At 44.6% G+C, this 16,953-nt stretch overlaps 1 protein-coding gene across 13 annotated transcripts in view; it reads left to right on the top strand.

Annotated features, from left to right (window-relative positions):
• Positions 1-814: 814 nt before the first annotated feature.
• ERC1 (ELKS/RAB6-interacting/CAST family member 1) overlaps positions 815-16,953 on the top strand; it is a 393,540-nt gene continuing 377,401 nt past the window's right edge. For all 13 annotated transcript variants that reach the window (XM_068277245.1, XM_068277243.1, XM_068277242.1 and 10 more), the window contains exon 1: positions 815-953. The gene's annotated coding sequence lies outside the window, so the exon portion shown is untranslated. The remainder of the gene's footprint in view (positions 954-16,953) is intronic.

The following is a 16,953-nucleotide window of genomic DNA, read 5'->3' as shown; positions in this document are numbered from 1 at the left end:
TTCTGGTGTCCGGGGTAACTGTTACTGCATTTATTATTTAATAGTCATAGATGGCTATGTTTGCTGCTTTGTGGTTACGGTATACTATTAGCATCACACAGTTTCTGCACACCCATGATGCAAAGTCTCGTTTGTCCACATCATGGCGTAAACACTGCATTCTTATTCCATCACTGTTACATCATTACGTTAGCTCCGCCCATACAATGGCATTTTTCGCCCCTCCCCAGTCTTCGTCGCTGCGCGCTCCTCAGTCCTCCTCACTTTTCGCCGCGGCGCGCTGCGCGAGCCCTTCCCCCCTCCCCGTCCCAGGTTGGACCCACAAAAATCTGGTCATTCTAATATAGTTAACATTTGAAAATAAGAAATATATCAATTTCAAAGACGTGATTAAAGCTTATAGACAATTAAATGCTTTTTTATTAGAAAAATACATAGATTTATAAAGATCGTTACATCAGTGCTGAAAAGGGACAAATGAGGAAGAAAGGGGGACAGGGGGATTTGGTTCTCAAAAAGGGACAATCTATCCGAAAGAGGGTCACTTGGGAGCTCTGCTACTCCACTTTTGCTGCAGTTATCTTCGGACCTTCATTGATAAATCGACACCAGACTGTGTCACGGCTGAGCACTTTTTCCTCGTTGTGTACAATCTACTTCCCTAATTCCCTGACCTCCCCAAGATGGCGGCTAATGCCAACCTGAGTGGGAAGTGGCATCCCAGCACTAGGCATGTCGGTTAGTACCCGCCCAAGGAGGTGACGTCGCCTGCGGTGGAGACACGGGTGGGAGGGAATGAGCCGGATAGGCGGAGGTTGCAGCTGGACTGGGCGTGGACAGTGGTGGACGGTGTCCCGGTGGGGACATTGCGCTTAGCTGGTGAAGGCGCCCGTCATAGCCTGATCTGCTCTCAACCCTGGACCGGAGCGAGGCCGGCGGGGACCGCGGAGCAGGTGAGCGGGGGAGGGAAGGCCGCATAGTGCTACGTGCTATGTGAGGCTATACTGTATGCGTGTGTGTGCAGACTGGAGGGAGGACATTACTGCCAGCCTGTCATATGTATATGCTGACTGTGCTGCCTGTCATACCGTTATGTGGATGGATAGATAGATCGATAGAACATGTACTATGTAGAACTCCTCAATACTAGGCAGGTCGCAACCTGTGCGTGTCCAATACTTTGTAGACTACCTAGTGGTGAGAATAACATTGGTTATCATATCAAATTATGGGACCTGTCAAGTTGTGGTATATCTATCTGCAAGTATACAGTTCTTGAAGGTGATGTATTGGATGCAGGAAAAGCATAAGAATCTCAGTGACTTTGATGAGGGCCAAATTGTGAGTCAGGGCCAGAGCATTTCCGAGCTGGTCAGGTCTTGTGGGTAGTTCCCAGTATGTAGTGGTTAGCATCTATCAAACGTGATCAGAGGTAGGACAACCAATGAGTTGATGACAGGGACACGGGTGCCCAAAGATCATAGATGTTCCTGTTGAGCAAAGTTTGGCATGTCTAGTCCAGTTCCACAGTAGAGATGCAGAAGCACAAATTACTGAAAAAACAACAACCCCTAATGCTGTCCATGAGACAAAGGTATTAGAACACAGAGTGTATGACTACTTGTGGTATATGATTAGCCACTGTCTGATCAGTGTGTTTTGCAGATCTGTGTACACCACTGACCTTGCAGTGTACACATGGGTGCCAGAACTAGACTATGGAGCAAAGGGAAAAGGCCCTACGAATTACATTTTCTTTGGTCTCCTGATTCATTTCTCTAATGTGTTAGAGAAAGATATGGGCAGTGGGCATCACCAGCCTGTTTTTTATATATATAATATTTCTATCACTATACATCCTCCCTTATACATTGTATTGACTGCTGTCAGCCTGTCCTATTTCCCACTGTGTTTGGCTACACTAATTGTTCATACATACTTTACAGCCTATCATCATTTTTTATAACATAACAAATAACAAAGCCAGCCTGACCTATGCCATAAATACTTTTCATATATTCTATTGGGCAAGAGTTGTCTATATTATATGTACTATGCAACATATTATGTATATTGTACTGGGCATCACCAGCTTGTCATTTTCTGTATTGAGCACCAATAGCCCATTATAAATGTGCTACAATTGACACACACACACACACACACACACACACACACACACACACACACACACACACACACACACACACACACACACACACACACACACACACACACACACACACACACACACACACACACACACACACACACACACACACACACACACACACACACACCTACTACTACTACCACCAAGCACTGCTGACCTCTTATGTACCTCGTACTGGGCACCACCAGCTTCTTGGTATATACTGTACCACCAGAATGCTGTGCTGGGTACTGCCAACCTTGTCTGTGCTATTAGAAGAACAGTCTATGGACTGGATGCATCCAGCTATAATTTTTTATTTTTTGTCATTATTATTTCCACGGATAAATGTGTAGCAAAGGCAGTGGTGAAGGATAACTGCACCTAGGTACAGTGACCACCAATGTTGTAACACATTTATCTGTGGTTCAAATCAAAGGTTGAGGGCTTGTTCACACTGCAGGTGTTTTTGGCTTTTTTCGCCCGCCTGCGTTTTTTCAAAATGCTCCCCGACCGTGTGGCCAATGAATGTCTATGAGAAGGTTCATATCAGCGCGGGTCGTGTGCTTTCGGCTAGGAAAGCGGCACATGTTCCATTTTCAGGGTGATTCCGCCTCAATGGAATGTGTAGGAAAATCGGTGAACGCGTACAAAAACGTGCATTAAGGCGATTGTGTCCGCGTTTTTAAGAATAATTACATTGTATTTATTCTGTTCCGGGTCAAAGAGTTCACTTCCTGACTTGCATCAGGGAGTGAATTACAAAACCGCTCGGAAAAAACGCTTAGAAAACCGCTAAGCACAAAAACAAAATGCCCACCCAAGCCGGAAATCATAAAAAAAAAAAAACTCAAAAAAACCCCAACGTGGACGGACACGCGAACGGAACGCAATGTGAACAAGGCCTGAGGCCCTGTTCACATTGGTCAGTTATGTTGCCGAATAATTCTGCATTACAACTCACTGCCCATACGTTTCTATGGGCTGTTCACAGTGCTGCGTTGTAGCTGATCGCGTTATTCTAACTCGTTGCAAGCATGCTTTGTATAAACGTCTATGTTCAGTCTACATTGCAGTTCATACTCATAACGTGTGTGTTATGCAACTGACCACTGTGCACCTAGCCTGTTGGATGGATCCAGTGCACAAGCTTTTTTTTTTTTCGCTTCTTTGCTGGAATACTTTCCTGTGAGAATTGATATTTGGCTTACTTACATTCCTGCTATCTTTCATCTTGTGCCAGTGTAGATTATTCACTCTGTACACTGACTTGCCTTTACTATACTGGACACTTCTTGTATATACCATAATAAACAGTGCCATCCTTGTGTTTGTTGTATGGAAGCTGATCAGAACTACCAGAATATATTTTACTGAATGCGCGTTCATTTCTTCAGTACTGTACCCTGTTAGCTTTACTATAGAACCTACACTTTGATATGCATTTCATTGTTTGCTTTCCTGCTAGGGCATGTGCTCTAGCGGAGTGGCTAATCTATGGTTTCCATTATAATGGAGAGAAATCATGTTTTTGATTATACTGGGTGTGCCCAGCCTCAGCCATGATCCATATTCAGCACTAAGTGGCCTTTACGCATTTCACTTGGCTGTTGTCACGTTCTTTGAACTGGGTACTGGGGGCTCTGTTATGGACAATGAATGGGCACAATGGGATAATGTTATTTAAAGCCTGTGTTTGGACAAGTAAGAAAAATATCTTAACGTCCCTAATCTATTGTAACACATTTAATTTATTTGTCACTTGATCCAATTTTTTTGTATAGTGGATCAATGAACCTACTTCTGGTGGCAAGGATGTGTAAAATATAGCCTTACTACCTTAGTTGCACTGGCTGTTGTCACAAATAAAGCTCAGATGAGCCCCTGTGAGTTAAAAAAAAAAATCTGATCAAAACTTGACTATGATGTGATCATTGCCTGGCCCTGACCTCCATGTTAATGCAGAAGCCAGATGATGCCATCACTAGGGTGAGGTATGGGCAGGGCATGGGACAGGCAGCAAAGGGGGTTGCATTGCTTTCGAACCAGGAAGTCAGTTCTAATACCTGAGCACTGCCGAAGCTCAGAGGAGCCTACATAATATTTTATACACATATACACATGGGGGGGAATCATACACATACACATGTATTTGGGGGGGATCCTTTCGTGCTTACCCATTAAACTGGCACAGGCAGGCTATAGAGACAATTACATGATACCTACAAGGGCAAAGCAGCTGATGCTGCTCTTGTTAGTAAAACTGCATACTATACAGTATATCTTTGCTACCAGGTAAGGGGCTTGATTCACTAACTGCTAACCTAGTTAGCACGCCTAAAGAGTTTGGGAGTGCTAACTCGGGAACTAACCAGTTAGCACTCCCAGAGATTGCGTGATATGCGGTGCGCCGAAAAGATCGCACGGTGCGATCCCCTGGCGCATAAGGTGCGACGATAACGCCGCACAATGCAACGTTATTGTCGCACCCTATGCGCCGTTATGGTCGCACTGGGTGCGAAGGGTGCGGCGTTAATCTTTTCGGGAAAAACGCGCGCAGAGCCATTTTTTCGTGTGATGAACAGCTTTTCACAAGCCCATGAGGTAGTGACTAATGTTAAGGTTCCCTTTTATTCAAATGATGCCATCTAGGAGGAGTGACTATTTATGCAGTCAACAAGTAACCCATGCATCTGCTTCAGGCTGGGAGTTGAGAAGAGTTTTAATTCTTCTGTATATTTTTGGTCACAGTACTATTCTTTAGATTAAGCTATTGGGCATTGATTTAGTAAGGAGCCTCCTATTGCACTCCTGATGCTTAACTTCCATAATTAACTGCATCAAGTCTGAACCCAGTGTAAAATATTTAGCTGCTATTAATCTTTGGTTTCAGAATACTGAAGGTTTGGATAAGATAAGGATAATCTATGGTATATGAGTTTTGAAGGTATCTAGAATGATAGATGTAGTGTAGTATGTATAGGACTTTGCATCCAGGTTTAGGCCTGGGACCCATTTGCAAATGCAACTTGCTCTCAAACACTACAGCCTTTTTTGAGACCGGTTTTGCCTCTTAAAAGCTGAGTGATTAGAGGGAAAAGCTATTTTCGGTTCTGCATTCCCGTATGAAACCACTTTAAAAAGTTGCAAGGCAATTGAATTTTGGAAAATCACATGTTTTTTGATTTCCAATAGGAAAGCATTGCATGTGAATCACATGCAAATTACATGTGATATGCATACAATATGCGAGAAGCAACTTGCTGTACGATTTATAAAATGACTTTGGAAACTGCACGCTAAATGGCAGAAGTGTACTACCCTTGCCCAGCTCATGTTGGAAGATAGATATCTGAAAGGTTCGTGAACTTGTTTGTGCAGCTTCTGCTCATGATTTCAGTCTTGTAAATGCTAAATCACTTTCAGCAGTTCCAAGTGCAGTTAATACCTAGGTTCTCAATGCCTGGTACACATACCGCAGGTGTTAGTTTATTTGGACCCTGTGGGTAGTTGAACTTCTAGTCAATTCATTATAGTTAGTGTTGAGGTTATAAACGACGATCAATCACATAACTAGATACTTGAATAAGTATCTATAGAAAAGCACCAATGTTTGAAAAGCACTTATGAACATTGAATTAAGAAATGTGTTGTGGTGTATTTAACCACTTGAGGACCTAGGGCTTTACCCCCCTTAAGGACCGGCCACTTTTTTTCCATTCAGACCACTGCAGCTTTCACGGTTTATTGCTCGCTCATACAACCTACCACCTAAATGAATTTTGGCTCCTTTTCTTGTCACTAATAAAGCTTTCTTTTGATGCTATTTGATTGCTCCTGTGATTTTTACTTTTTATTATATTCATCAAAAAAGACATGAATTTTGGCAAAAAAATGATTTTTTTAACTTTCTGTGCTGACAGTTTTCAAATAAAGTAAAATTTCTGTATACATGCAGCGCGAAAAATGTGGACAAACATGTTTTTGATAAAAAAAAAACCATTCAGTGTATATTTATTGGTTTGGGTAAAAGTTATAGCGTTTACAAACTATGGTGCCAAAAGTGAATTTTCCCATTTTCAAGCATCTCTGACTTTTCTGACCCCCTGTCATGTTTCATGAGGGGCTAGAATTCCAGGATAGTATAAATACCCCCCAAATGACCCCATTTTGGAAAGAAGACATCCCAAAGTATTCACTGAGAGGCATAGTGAGTTCATAGAAGATATTATTTTTTGTCACAAGTAAGCGGAAAATGACACTTTGTGAGGAAAAAAAAAAAAAAAAAAAGTTTCCATTTCTTCTAACTTGCGACAAAAAAAAATGAAATCTGCCACGGACTCACCATGCCCCTCTCTGAATACCTTGAAGGGTCTACTTTCCAAAATGGGATCATTTGTGGGGTGTGTTTACTGTCCTGACATTTTGGGGGGTGCTAAATTGTAAGCACCCCTGTAAAGCCTAAAGGTGCTCATTGGACTTTGGACCCCTTAGCGCAGTTAGGCTGCAAAAAAGTGCCACACATGTGGTATTGCCGTACTCAGGAGAAGTAGTATAATGTGTTTTGGGGTGTATTTTTACACATACCCATGCTGGGTGGGAGAAATATCTCTGTAAATGACAATTTGTTAATTTTTTTTACACACAATTGTCCATTTACAGAGATATTTCTCCCACTCAGCATGGGTATGTGTAAAAATACACCACAAAACACATTATACTACTTCTCCTGAGTACGGCGATACCACATGTGTGGCACTTTTTTGCACCCTAACTGCGCTAAAGGGCCCAAAGTCCAATGAGTACCTTTAGGATTTCACAGGTCATTTTGAGAAATTTCGTTTCAAGACTACTCCTCACGGTTTAGGGCCCCTAAAATGCCAGGGCAGTATAGGAACCCCACAAATGACCCCATTTTAGAAAGAAGACACCCCAAGGTATTCCGTTAGTAGTATGGCGAGTTCATAGAAGATTTTATTTTTTGTCACAAGTTAGCGGAAAATGACACTTTGTGAAAAAACACAATTAAAATCAATTTCCGCTAACTTTTGACAAAAAATAAAATCTTCTATGAACTCACCATACTCCTAACGGAATACCTTGGGGTGTCTTCTTTCTAAAATGGGGTCATTTGTGGGGTTCCTATACTGCCCTGGCATTTTAGGGGCCCTAAACCGTGAGGAGTAGTCTTGAAACCAAATGTCGCAAAATGACCTGTGAAATCCTAAAGGTACTCATTGGACTTTGGGCCCTTTAGCGCAGTTAGGGTGCAAAAAAGTGCCACACATGTGGTATCGCCGTACTCAGGAGAAGTAGTATAATGTGTTTTGTGGTGTATTTTTACACATACCCATGCTGGGTGGGAGAAATACCTCTGTAAATGGACAATTGTGTGTAAAAAAATCAAAAGATTGTCATTTACAGAGGTATTTCTCCCACCCAGCATGGGTATGTGTAAAAATACACCCCAAAACACATTGTACTACTTCTCCCGAGTACGGCGATACCACATGTGTGGCACTTTTTTGCACCCTAACTGCACTAAGGGGCCCAAAGTCCAATGAGTACCTTTAGGATTTCACAGGTCATTTTTGTTTCAAGACTACTCCTCAAGGTTTAGGGCCCCTAAAATGCCAGGGCAGTATAGGAACCCCACTAATGACCCCATTTTAGAAAGAAGACACCCCAAGGTATTCCGTTAGGAGTATGGTGAGTTCATAGAAGTTTTTATTTTTTTGTCACAAGTTAGCGGAAATTGATTTTAATAGTTTTTTTTCACAAAGTGTCATTTTCCGCTAACTTGTGACAAAAAATAAAATCTTCTATGAACTCACCATACTCCGTACGGAATACCTTTGGGTGTCTTCTTTCTAGAATGGGGTCATTTGTGGGGTTCCTATACTGCCCTGGCATTTTAGGGGCCCTAAACCGTGAGGAGTAGTCTTGAAACCAAATGTCGCAAAATGACCTGTGAAATCCTAAAGGTACTCATTGGACTTTGGGCCCCTTAGCGTACTTAGGGTGTAAAAAAGTGCCACACATGTGGTACCGCTGTACTCAGGAGAAGTAGTATAATGCGTTTTGGGGTGTATTTTTACACATACCCATGCTAAGTGGGAGAAATATCTCTGTAAATGACAATTGTTTGATTTTTTTACACACAATTGTCCATTTACATAGAAATTTCTCCCACCCAGCATGGGTATGTGTAAAAATACACCCCAAAACACATTATACTACTTTTCCTGAGTACGGCGGTACCACATGTGTGACACTTTTTTGCAGCCTAGGTGCGCTAAGGGGCCCAACGTCCTATTCACAGGTCATTTTGAAGCATTTGTTTTCTAGACTACTCCTCGCGGTTTAGGGCCCCTAAAATGCCAGGGCAGTATAGGAACCCCACAAGTGACCCCATTTTAGAAAGAAGACACCCCAAGGTATTCCGTTAGGTGTATGGCGAGTTCATAGAAGATTTTATTTTTTGTCACAAGTTAGTGAAAAATGACACTTTGTGAAAAAAAACCAATAAAAATTAATTTCCGCTAACTTTTGACAAAAAATTAAATCTTCTATGAACTCGTCATACACCTAACATAATACCTTGGGGTGTCTTTTTTTTCTAAAATGGGGTCACTTGTGGGGTTCCTATACCGCCCTGGCATTTTACAGGCCCAAAACCGTGAGTAGTCTGGAAACCAAATGTCTCAAAATGACTGTTCAGGGGTATAAGCATCTGCAAATTTTGATGACAGGTGGTCTATGAGGGGGCGAATTTTGTGGAACCGGTCATAAGCAGGGTGGCCTTTTAGATGACAGGTTGTATTGGGCCTGATCTGATGGATAGGAGTGCTAGGGGGGTGACAGGAGGTGATTGATGGGTGTCTCAGGGGGTGGTTAGAGGGGAAAATAGATGCAATCCATGCACTGGGGAGGTGATCGGAAGGGGGTCTGAGGGTTTGGCCGAGTGATCAGGAGCCCACACGGGGCAAATTGGGGCCTGATCTGATGGGTAGGTGTGCTAGGGGGTGACAGGAGGTGATTGATGGGTGTCAAGGTGTGATTAGAGGGGGGAATGGATGCAAGCAATGCACTGGCGAGGTGATCAGGGCTGGGGTCTGAGGGCATTCTGAGGGTGTGGGCGGGTGATTGAGTGCCCTAGGGGCAGATAGGGGTCTAATCTGATAGGTAGCAGTGACAGGGGGTGATTGATGGGTAATTAGTGGGTGTTTAGGGTAGAGAATAGATGGAAACACTGCGCTTGGGTGGTGATCTGATGTCGGATCTGCGGGCGATCTATTGGTGTGGGTGGGTGATCAGTTTGCCCGCAAGGGGCAGGTTAGGGGCTGATTGATGGGTGGCAGTGACAGCGGGTGATTGATGGGTGGCAGTGACAGGGGGTGATTGATGGGTGGCAGTGACAGGGGGTGATTGATGGGTGATTGATAGGTGATTGACAGGTAATCAGTGGGTTATTACAGGGGAGAACAGATGTAAATATTGCACTGGCGAATTGATAAGGGGGGGTCTGAGGGCAATCTGAGCGTGTAGGCGGGCGATTGGGTGCCCGCAAGGGGCAGATTAGGGTCTGATCTGATAGGTAACAGTGACAGGTGGTGATAGGGAGTGATTGATGGGTGATTGATGGGTAATTAGTGGGTGTTTAGAGGAGAGAATAGATGGAAACACTGCGCTTGGGTGGTGATCTGATGTCGGATCTGCGGGCGATCTATTGGTGTGGGTGGGTGATCAGATTGCCCGCAAGGGGCAGGTTAGGGGCTGATTGTTGGGTGGCAGTGACAGGGGGTGATTGATGGGTGATAGGCAGGTGATTGACAGGTGATCAGTGGGTTATTACAAGGAAGGACAGATGTAATTAATGCACTGGCGAATTGATAAGGGGGGGGGGGTCTGAGGGCAATCTGAGCGTGTGGGCGGGTGATTGGGTGCCCGCAAGGGGCAGATTAGGGTCTGATCTGATAGGTAACAGTGACAGGTGGTGATAGGGGGTGATTGATGGGTAATTAGTGGGTGTTTAGAGAAGATAACAGATGTAAACGATACATTTGGGAGGTAATCTGACGGCGGGTTTGCGGGCGATCTAATGGTGTGGGTGGGTGATCAGATTGCCCGCAAGGGGCAGGTTAGGGGCTGATTGATGGGTGGCAGTGACAGGGGGTGACAGGGGGTGATTGATGGGTGATAGGTGATTGGCAGGTGATTGACAGGTGATCAGTGGGTTATTACAGGGAAGAACAGATGTAATTAATGCACTGGTGAATTGATAAGGGGGGGTCAGAGGGCAATCTGAGCGTGTGGGCGGGTGATTGGGTGCCCGCAAGGGGCAGATTAGGGTCTGATCTGATAGGTAACAGTGACAGGTGGTGATAGGGGGTGATTGATGGGTAATTAGTGGGTGTTTAGAGAAGATAACAGATGTAAACGATACATTTGGGAGGTAATCTGACGGCGGGTTTGCGGGCGATCTAATGGTGTGGGTGGGTGATCAGATTGCCCGCAAGGGGCAGGTTAGGGGCTGATTGATGGGTGGCAGTGACAGGGGGTGATTGATGGGTGATAGGTGATTGGCAGGTGATTGACAGGTGATCAGTGGGTTATTACAGGGAAGAACAGATGTAATTAATGCACTGGTGAATTGATAAGGGGGGGTCAGAGGGCAATCTGAGCGTGTGGGCGGGTGATTGGGTGCCCGCAAGGGGCAGATTAGGGTCTGATCTGATAGGTAAAAGTGACAAGTGGTGATAGGGGGTGATTGATGGGTGATTGATGGGTAATTAGTGGGTGTTTAGAGGAGAGAATAGATGTAAACAATGGATTTGGGAGGTGATCTGATGTCGGATCTGTGGGCGATCTATTGGTGTGGGGGGGTGATCAGATTGCCCGCAAGGGGCAGGTTAGGGGCTGATTGATGGGTGGCAGTGACAGGGGGTGATTGACGGGTGATTGATGGGTGATTGACGGGTGATTGACAGGTGATTGACAGGTGATTGACAGGTGATCAGGGGGATAGATGCATACAGTAAACAGGGGGGGGTGGTCTGGGGGGGGGGTCTGGGGAGAATCTGAGGGGTGGGGGGTGATCAGGAGGGGGCAGGGAGCAGGGGGGGGGGATAAAAAAAAAATAGCGTTGACAGATAGTGACAGGGAGTGATTGATGGGTGATTAGGGGGGTGATTGGGTGCAAACAGGGGTCTGGGGGGTGGGCAGGGGGGGGGTCTGATGGGTGCTGTGGGCGATCTGGGGCAGGGGGGGGAGAAATCAGTGTGCTTGGGTGCAGACTAGGGTGGCTGCAGCCTGCCCTGGTGGTCCCTCGGACACTGGGACCACCAGGGCAGGAGGCAGCATGTATAATACACTTTGTAAACATTACAAAGTGTATTATACACTTTGTATGCGGCGATCGCGGGGTTAACATCCCGCCGGCGCTTCCGTATAGCCGGCGGGATGTTGCGGCGAGCGAGCGGTGACAGGCGCCGGCGGAGGATCGCGTCACGGATGACGCGATCGCTCCGCCCATGCCCTTAAATGGACCGCCGCCTCTGTGGGTGAGGCCGTCCTGTAGGGCTCCACTTCCCCGCCGCCCCTGTGTAGTGGGCGGTCGGGAAGTGGTTAAAATTGTTACCCAAAGATCTTTAAGGATAAGACACATCTATGGTTCCTGCAATGCAGTCTGTGTCCCTGTTTTTCTCAACCACTTAAGGACCATAGGCTTACATAGTGACCAGGCCATTTTTTACAATTCTGCACTCTGCAGCTTTAACAGTGCATTGCACGGCCATACAACTTAGTAGCCAAATAAATCTTGCCTCTTTTTCTGCCCACCAGCAGAGCTTTCTGTTGGCGGGATCTGATTGCTGCTGCGATTTGTAGTTTTTAAAAATTAATATTAGTGTTCCTTCATGATAGTATATCCTCATTCGAGTGGACCACCACACTTGGTTCTTAATTTAGGTGTAAAACAGTACTTAATGTCATCCTCCAGAGTGTTACACATGATTGTACTTTAGCACCTCCGTAATAGAAATTTGACTATCCTCTTTTGTTTTTAAAGTGTTACATATAACTATACTATAGTTTATAATGTTACATATAAGCATCTCAGCAAAAGAAATGGGACTAACCCCTTTAATGTTAGGTAAAGTACCTGTGGCTTTTTTCATTGATTCAGGAAGGTCAACACTAGCAATGTTTACATGCTATGGCACAATAGCCAAGTGTTATAAAGAGAAAACATCCTAAATCTCGCGTTTACTGCAATGCACACAAGGCACAGTTGCAAGATGAAGTGAATTATGCTGAACGAACAAATGGTTTATCAGTGTCGAATTATGCTGAACGACTTGGTGGCATTGTCTGCAGTCTGCTCCCACCAAATCCAGCAATAGCACTTAAAGAGACACTGAAGTCTCCTGAAAATCATGTTTTTTAATAAAAAAAATGTGTTTAACATCTTTGCCCTACCTAAACCGCCGCATACCCGCCACTGAAATCTATCTAACTCCCCCCTCCCTCTCCCTGCTAAATCCACGACTTTCTTGGTCGTGGATTTTGCTGCTGTTGGATGCAGAGCTATGAGCCGTAGCTCTCTCTCCATGCCCGTCTATCAGCGGCGGATCTCCGCCTCTCCCCCGCCCCTCTCAGTGAAGGAAGACTGAGAGGGGCGGGGGAGAGGCGGCGATCCGGGCTGACAGACGCGCTGAGGCAGAGCTGCGGCTCATAGCTCTGCCTCTCACGGAAGCGCTGCCCGGATTGCCCCCCCCCCCGGGAGTTGGGGGGGATTTAGTTAGTGTACATCGGCGGGAATGCGGCGGTTTAGGTAGGGCAAAGATGTTAAACACATTTTTTAATTAAAAACATAATTTTTACAAGACTTCAGAGTCTCTTTAAAAGGGATCTTGAAGTAAGAGTGATATGCTGGCTTCCACACTTATTTCCTTTTAAAAAAACACCAGATCCTGCTGATCTCTTTGGTTGCAGCAGGGTCTCAATCACACACCTGAAACAAGCATGTGGCTACTCCTGTCAGACTTTTAGTCAGTGCATCTGATCTGTATGCTTGTTAAGGATCTATGGCTAAAAGTATTAGAGGCAGCTGGACGCCAAGCAACTTGCATTGATTTAAAAGGAAATATATACTGTATGTCAGCCTCCATATGCCTTCTTATTTTCAGGTGTGCTTTAAGGAAAGCTGCATGTTTACAGTCAAACACAAGAGAGTTCTCTTATGGGATCGGTCACCATTTTACATCCATTTCAGTTTTCAGGATTGCTGGATTCTCACCACGAGTCGTTACAGCACATTTAGCATTGCGTGTGCGTCTCTGGTTACAGAACTAGGACAGCCGATCGTTAAACCAAGTAAAGGTAGTACCCTAAATTATTGTAGATAGTTTTTCTTTCAAGCTTCTTCAGGCAGGATTCAGAGTTGGATAAGAACCAGTTCTGATCCAGTTCTGTATCATGTCTGAAGGAGAAACATAAAGTGTACTTGAGGCGAATCCCGATTACAGAAACTCATACTTGCATAGAAAGAGGGAAGCCTCTGGATCCTATAAAAGCTTCCCACACCGGATTCCAGTCCGCTGTTCTCAAGGACAGCAATCCCAAAGAATATCCGACAATGTCGAAAAGGAGTATGCGGTCGCGAGCTGCTCGTGCATAAGCTGCTCCGTACTACTACTCTCTCTCCTCAGGTATGTAATTTTTTCACCTGTGTTTGGCTTCGGTTTTGACAGCTTGATAGAAAACAGTGTATAGTTAGTTGGTTTTCCCTGAAAAGCCATTTGTTGGTTTGATGTTGTCAGATCTGCTCCGTGACTAACACCGGACCATACCTCCCTAGAAGTAGAAGAGTATTGCTTTTCAAGTGGCCAGCCTATAATTCAATAGCCTGTTGGTATTACAATGTATTTTTATTATAGCATAAAATGTTTTCCTCAGATTGCTGAATGAGTGTCTTGTGTTCTGCCTGACAGCAAATTTTGCCTCTGCTTCTTTAACCACTTCATGTCATGACCTGAAGGTTTAAAGTGCACACTTGAACTTCAGAAGAATAGACATTTATATAAAAATCCCATTTGCACTAAAGCTGCACAAACAGAACATTTATAAATGTCCATTTTGCAGAAAGTGGTTAAAAAAGAGCAGGATTAAAGGGATGCAATACTAGTTTGACTGCTGACCTTTTATCTAAACAACTTTCTCTGCAGTGTCTGTGATAAGCAATGCAATTGTGATTTTGGGGCACCAAAATATAAAATTACCTTAAGCCAACCATATTGTACCCCAAAAAATGGGTACAAAGTGGGAGGTTAGCTTATCTGCATGTGCTACCTTTCCTGCGTTGTCTCCCCTATGCAGAGTGCACGTTGGGAGTGTTGCCGTAGCTATAGTTGCCTCTCCTGGCTTTGGCAGCAGTGCTTAGGTCTCTCTTGCAGCTTTGGAACTCGCTGCTGGAGCACCAAGTTCAAGGTCATGTGATCACAGTGAAGCTTGGAGCACTAACAGTGAGCTTAGAAGCTGCACGGGAGACACAAGGACTGCTGCCAGAGCCATTAGAGGTAACTATAGCTACGCAACACTCCTAATGCGTGCTCTACAAGGTGGTGGGGGTTGGCGGGGCACACTTCGAATGTGTATTCTACATGGGGGCTGTGGTGAGACATTTTGGGAGTGGGTGACAATCTTATTACTTAAATAGCCATTAATGTGATCTCTACATTTTAGATCATAAATGGCATTTGCCTTTTTAAAAGTGGCAAACTTTCTTGACTTCATCAGGGTGCGTGTGGTTGTTTTTTTTTTTCTGCCCCAGACACCCATTTGCTGCTTCTACTAGGTGAAAATTTGTACGTTGGATGTGATAGATCTTTTGCACCGATGTGAACGAACCATTGAAATATAATTGCATAGTGTATGCAATGGATGCAGTACAACAGGTCCCTTTTTTATTTATTGGCTAACAGTTCATCTGCCACCTACTGATATGAGGCTCCATTGCAGTGAATGCAGCTTCAGAAACAATGGTGGGTTGTCAAAGTGCTTATTGGCACCCTAAAAAATCAGATTGCCTCTGTTGATCTTAAATGGCGATTTTACTAGAAAGAAATTATGATCAAAGAAGTTGCATTGTGTTTGCACATCAGTTCCCCATCTTCAGAATTATGGGGTTTGATTTTTTTTTTTTTCTTTTGTACCGTGTGAGTTTTAGAAGTGGTGCTGGAATTAGTGACATGAGTTATAAATTTCACATTGGGTTGACAGTTTCTGAAGTACTATGGAGCTCTTTGATCTACGTATAGCCAGATTATGTGAGAAGGTTAAGTCCTAGAACTCGCACACCGATATCCTTTTTCATTCCTATCAACAATTTGGTAAAACAATTGCATTGTCACAGAAATCAAAAGTGAGTATTGAAGCAGACAGATTGGAAACAACTGATAGTTGTCTTTGACTGGTTGTTGTCAGTCAGTCATAAGGTGCGTACACACCTTTGATGGCTGTTGCGCATAGGGGATCGGGACTTGACCCCCTTTGGGCAATATCAATCACTGTCGGGTTGCACAAATGCATGTAAGCTGTGTAACTGATGACGCTCTGTGTTGGTATGCAGGGACGCCCAGGGACGATGGAGCGACTCATGTGTAACATCATGCGGTGGGCAGGGGATCAGAGTGAACAATGGGGTCGGCCATCATCGTGGGTGAGTTGGTCTACTTTGCGGATTGCTTGCAGGTTGGGTTCGCGAGCTTATGTACACACGCCTTATCGGCTAAGGTGGTCGTTATCAGCCGCCTCTGCCGACTTTCGTCAGGTGTGTGTACGAGCTTATAGATATCCTGCTGTGTATGTGTTAATGGCCATCACAATGTGACAGGAACTTTGCTCGGAAACAAAAGATTAAACCGAGGAGCCATCATACACATGTATATCTTAATATGGCATTTCCCATCCAATCAGTGATTGATCAGGTGGTCATTCACCTGTGTACCTACGTAAAGACTCGATCGCTGGAAACAGCTTATAAAATTACCGTATGTTTAAACTGACGCTTCCTTTAAAAAAGATTAGTAAAAGTATCCCGGAGAAACCTATAGACAGAACACGTTTCAGCACGTCTCAGCCAGAACTGGTGCCCAATGTTTTATCTATGGGTGCTGTACGGCCTGTTGTGGCACTGCAAATCCCAGCTTGTTATCATTATCGAGTAATGCTGGGACTTGTAGCATTGTGCACTTGCTGTTAATGCCATTTATTAAGAGCTTGACCTTTCTGTAATGTCATCTTATGTGCTGTAGCATGCGAAAAAACCCTTTTTACTCCTTGTGTGCTGCATCATTCCCATGCTCAGAGCCACAGAGAATGGTGTATGTTTTCCCGGTGGTCTAGTATTCCCCCTCCCCACCACACACCCTCTCGTGGCTGTGACAGAGCAGAAAATTACACGGTGACATCATCCTTTCACTCCTGATATGCACGCACAGACGAAGACTAAACCTTCTCTATGGCTGTCGCTGCAGGCAGCTGCTCCACTTTCCGCAAGCATTGAGATTCTAGCTACCTGTCACCAGAAGGATGAATAGCAGATGCACATGAATAGGGTCCCCGGCAGCATCCCTTCTGTCTCATTCCCTGCTATTTGTGTCCGAGTCTCCGTTACTATGATGGTAGATGAAGGGGGTGCATGTTGGGTGTAGCTGTGCTCACTTTTAATTGTATTTCCATCTTTTGCTTGACGTATTTTTGAAACCCTCAAAGATAGCATTACTCAGCACATCTGCTGA

This window comes from Hyperolius riggenbachi, chromosome 3 (genome assembly GCF_040937935.1).
Source record: "Hyperolius riggenbachi isolate aHypRig1 chromosome 3, aHypRig1.pri, whole genome shotgun sequence".
In the NCBI taxonomy this organism is placed as follows: Eukaryota; Metazoa; Chordata; class Amphibia; order Anura; family Hyperoliidae; genus Hyperolius; species Hyperolius riggenbachi.
The sequence above is the reverse complement of the archived record's forward strand: the minus strand, read 5'-3'. Positions and strand labels throughout refer to the sequence as shown.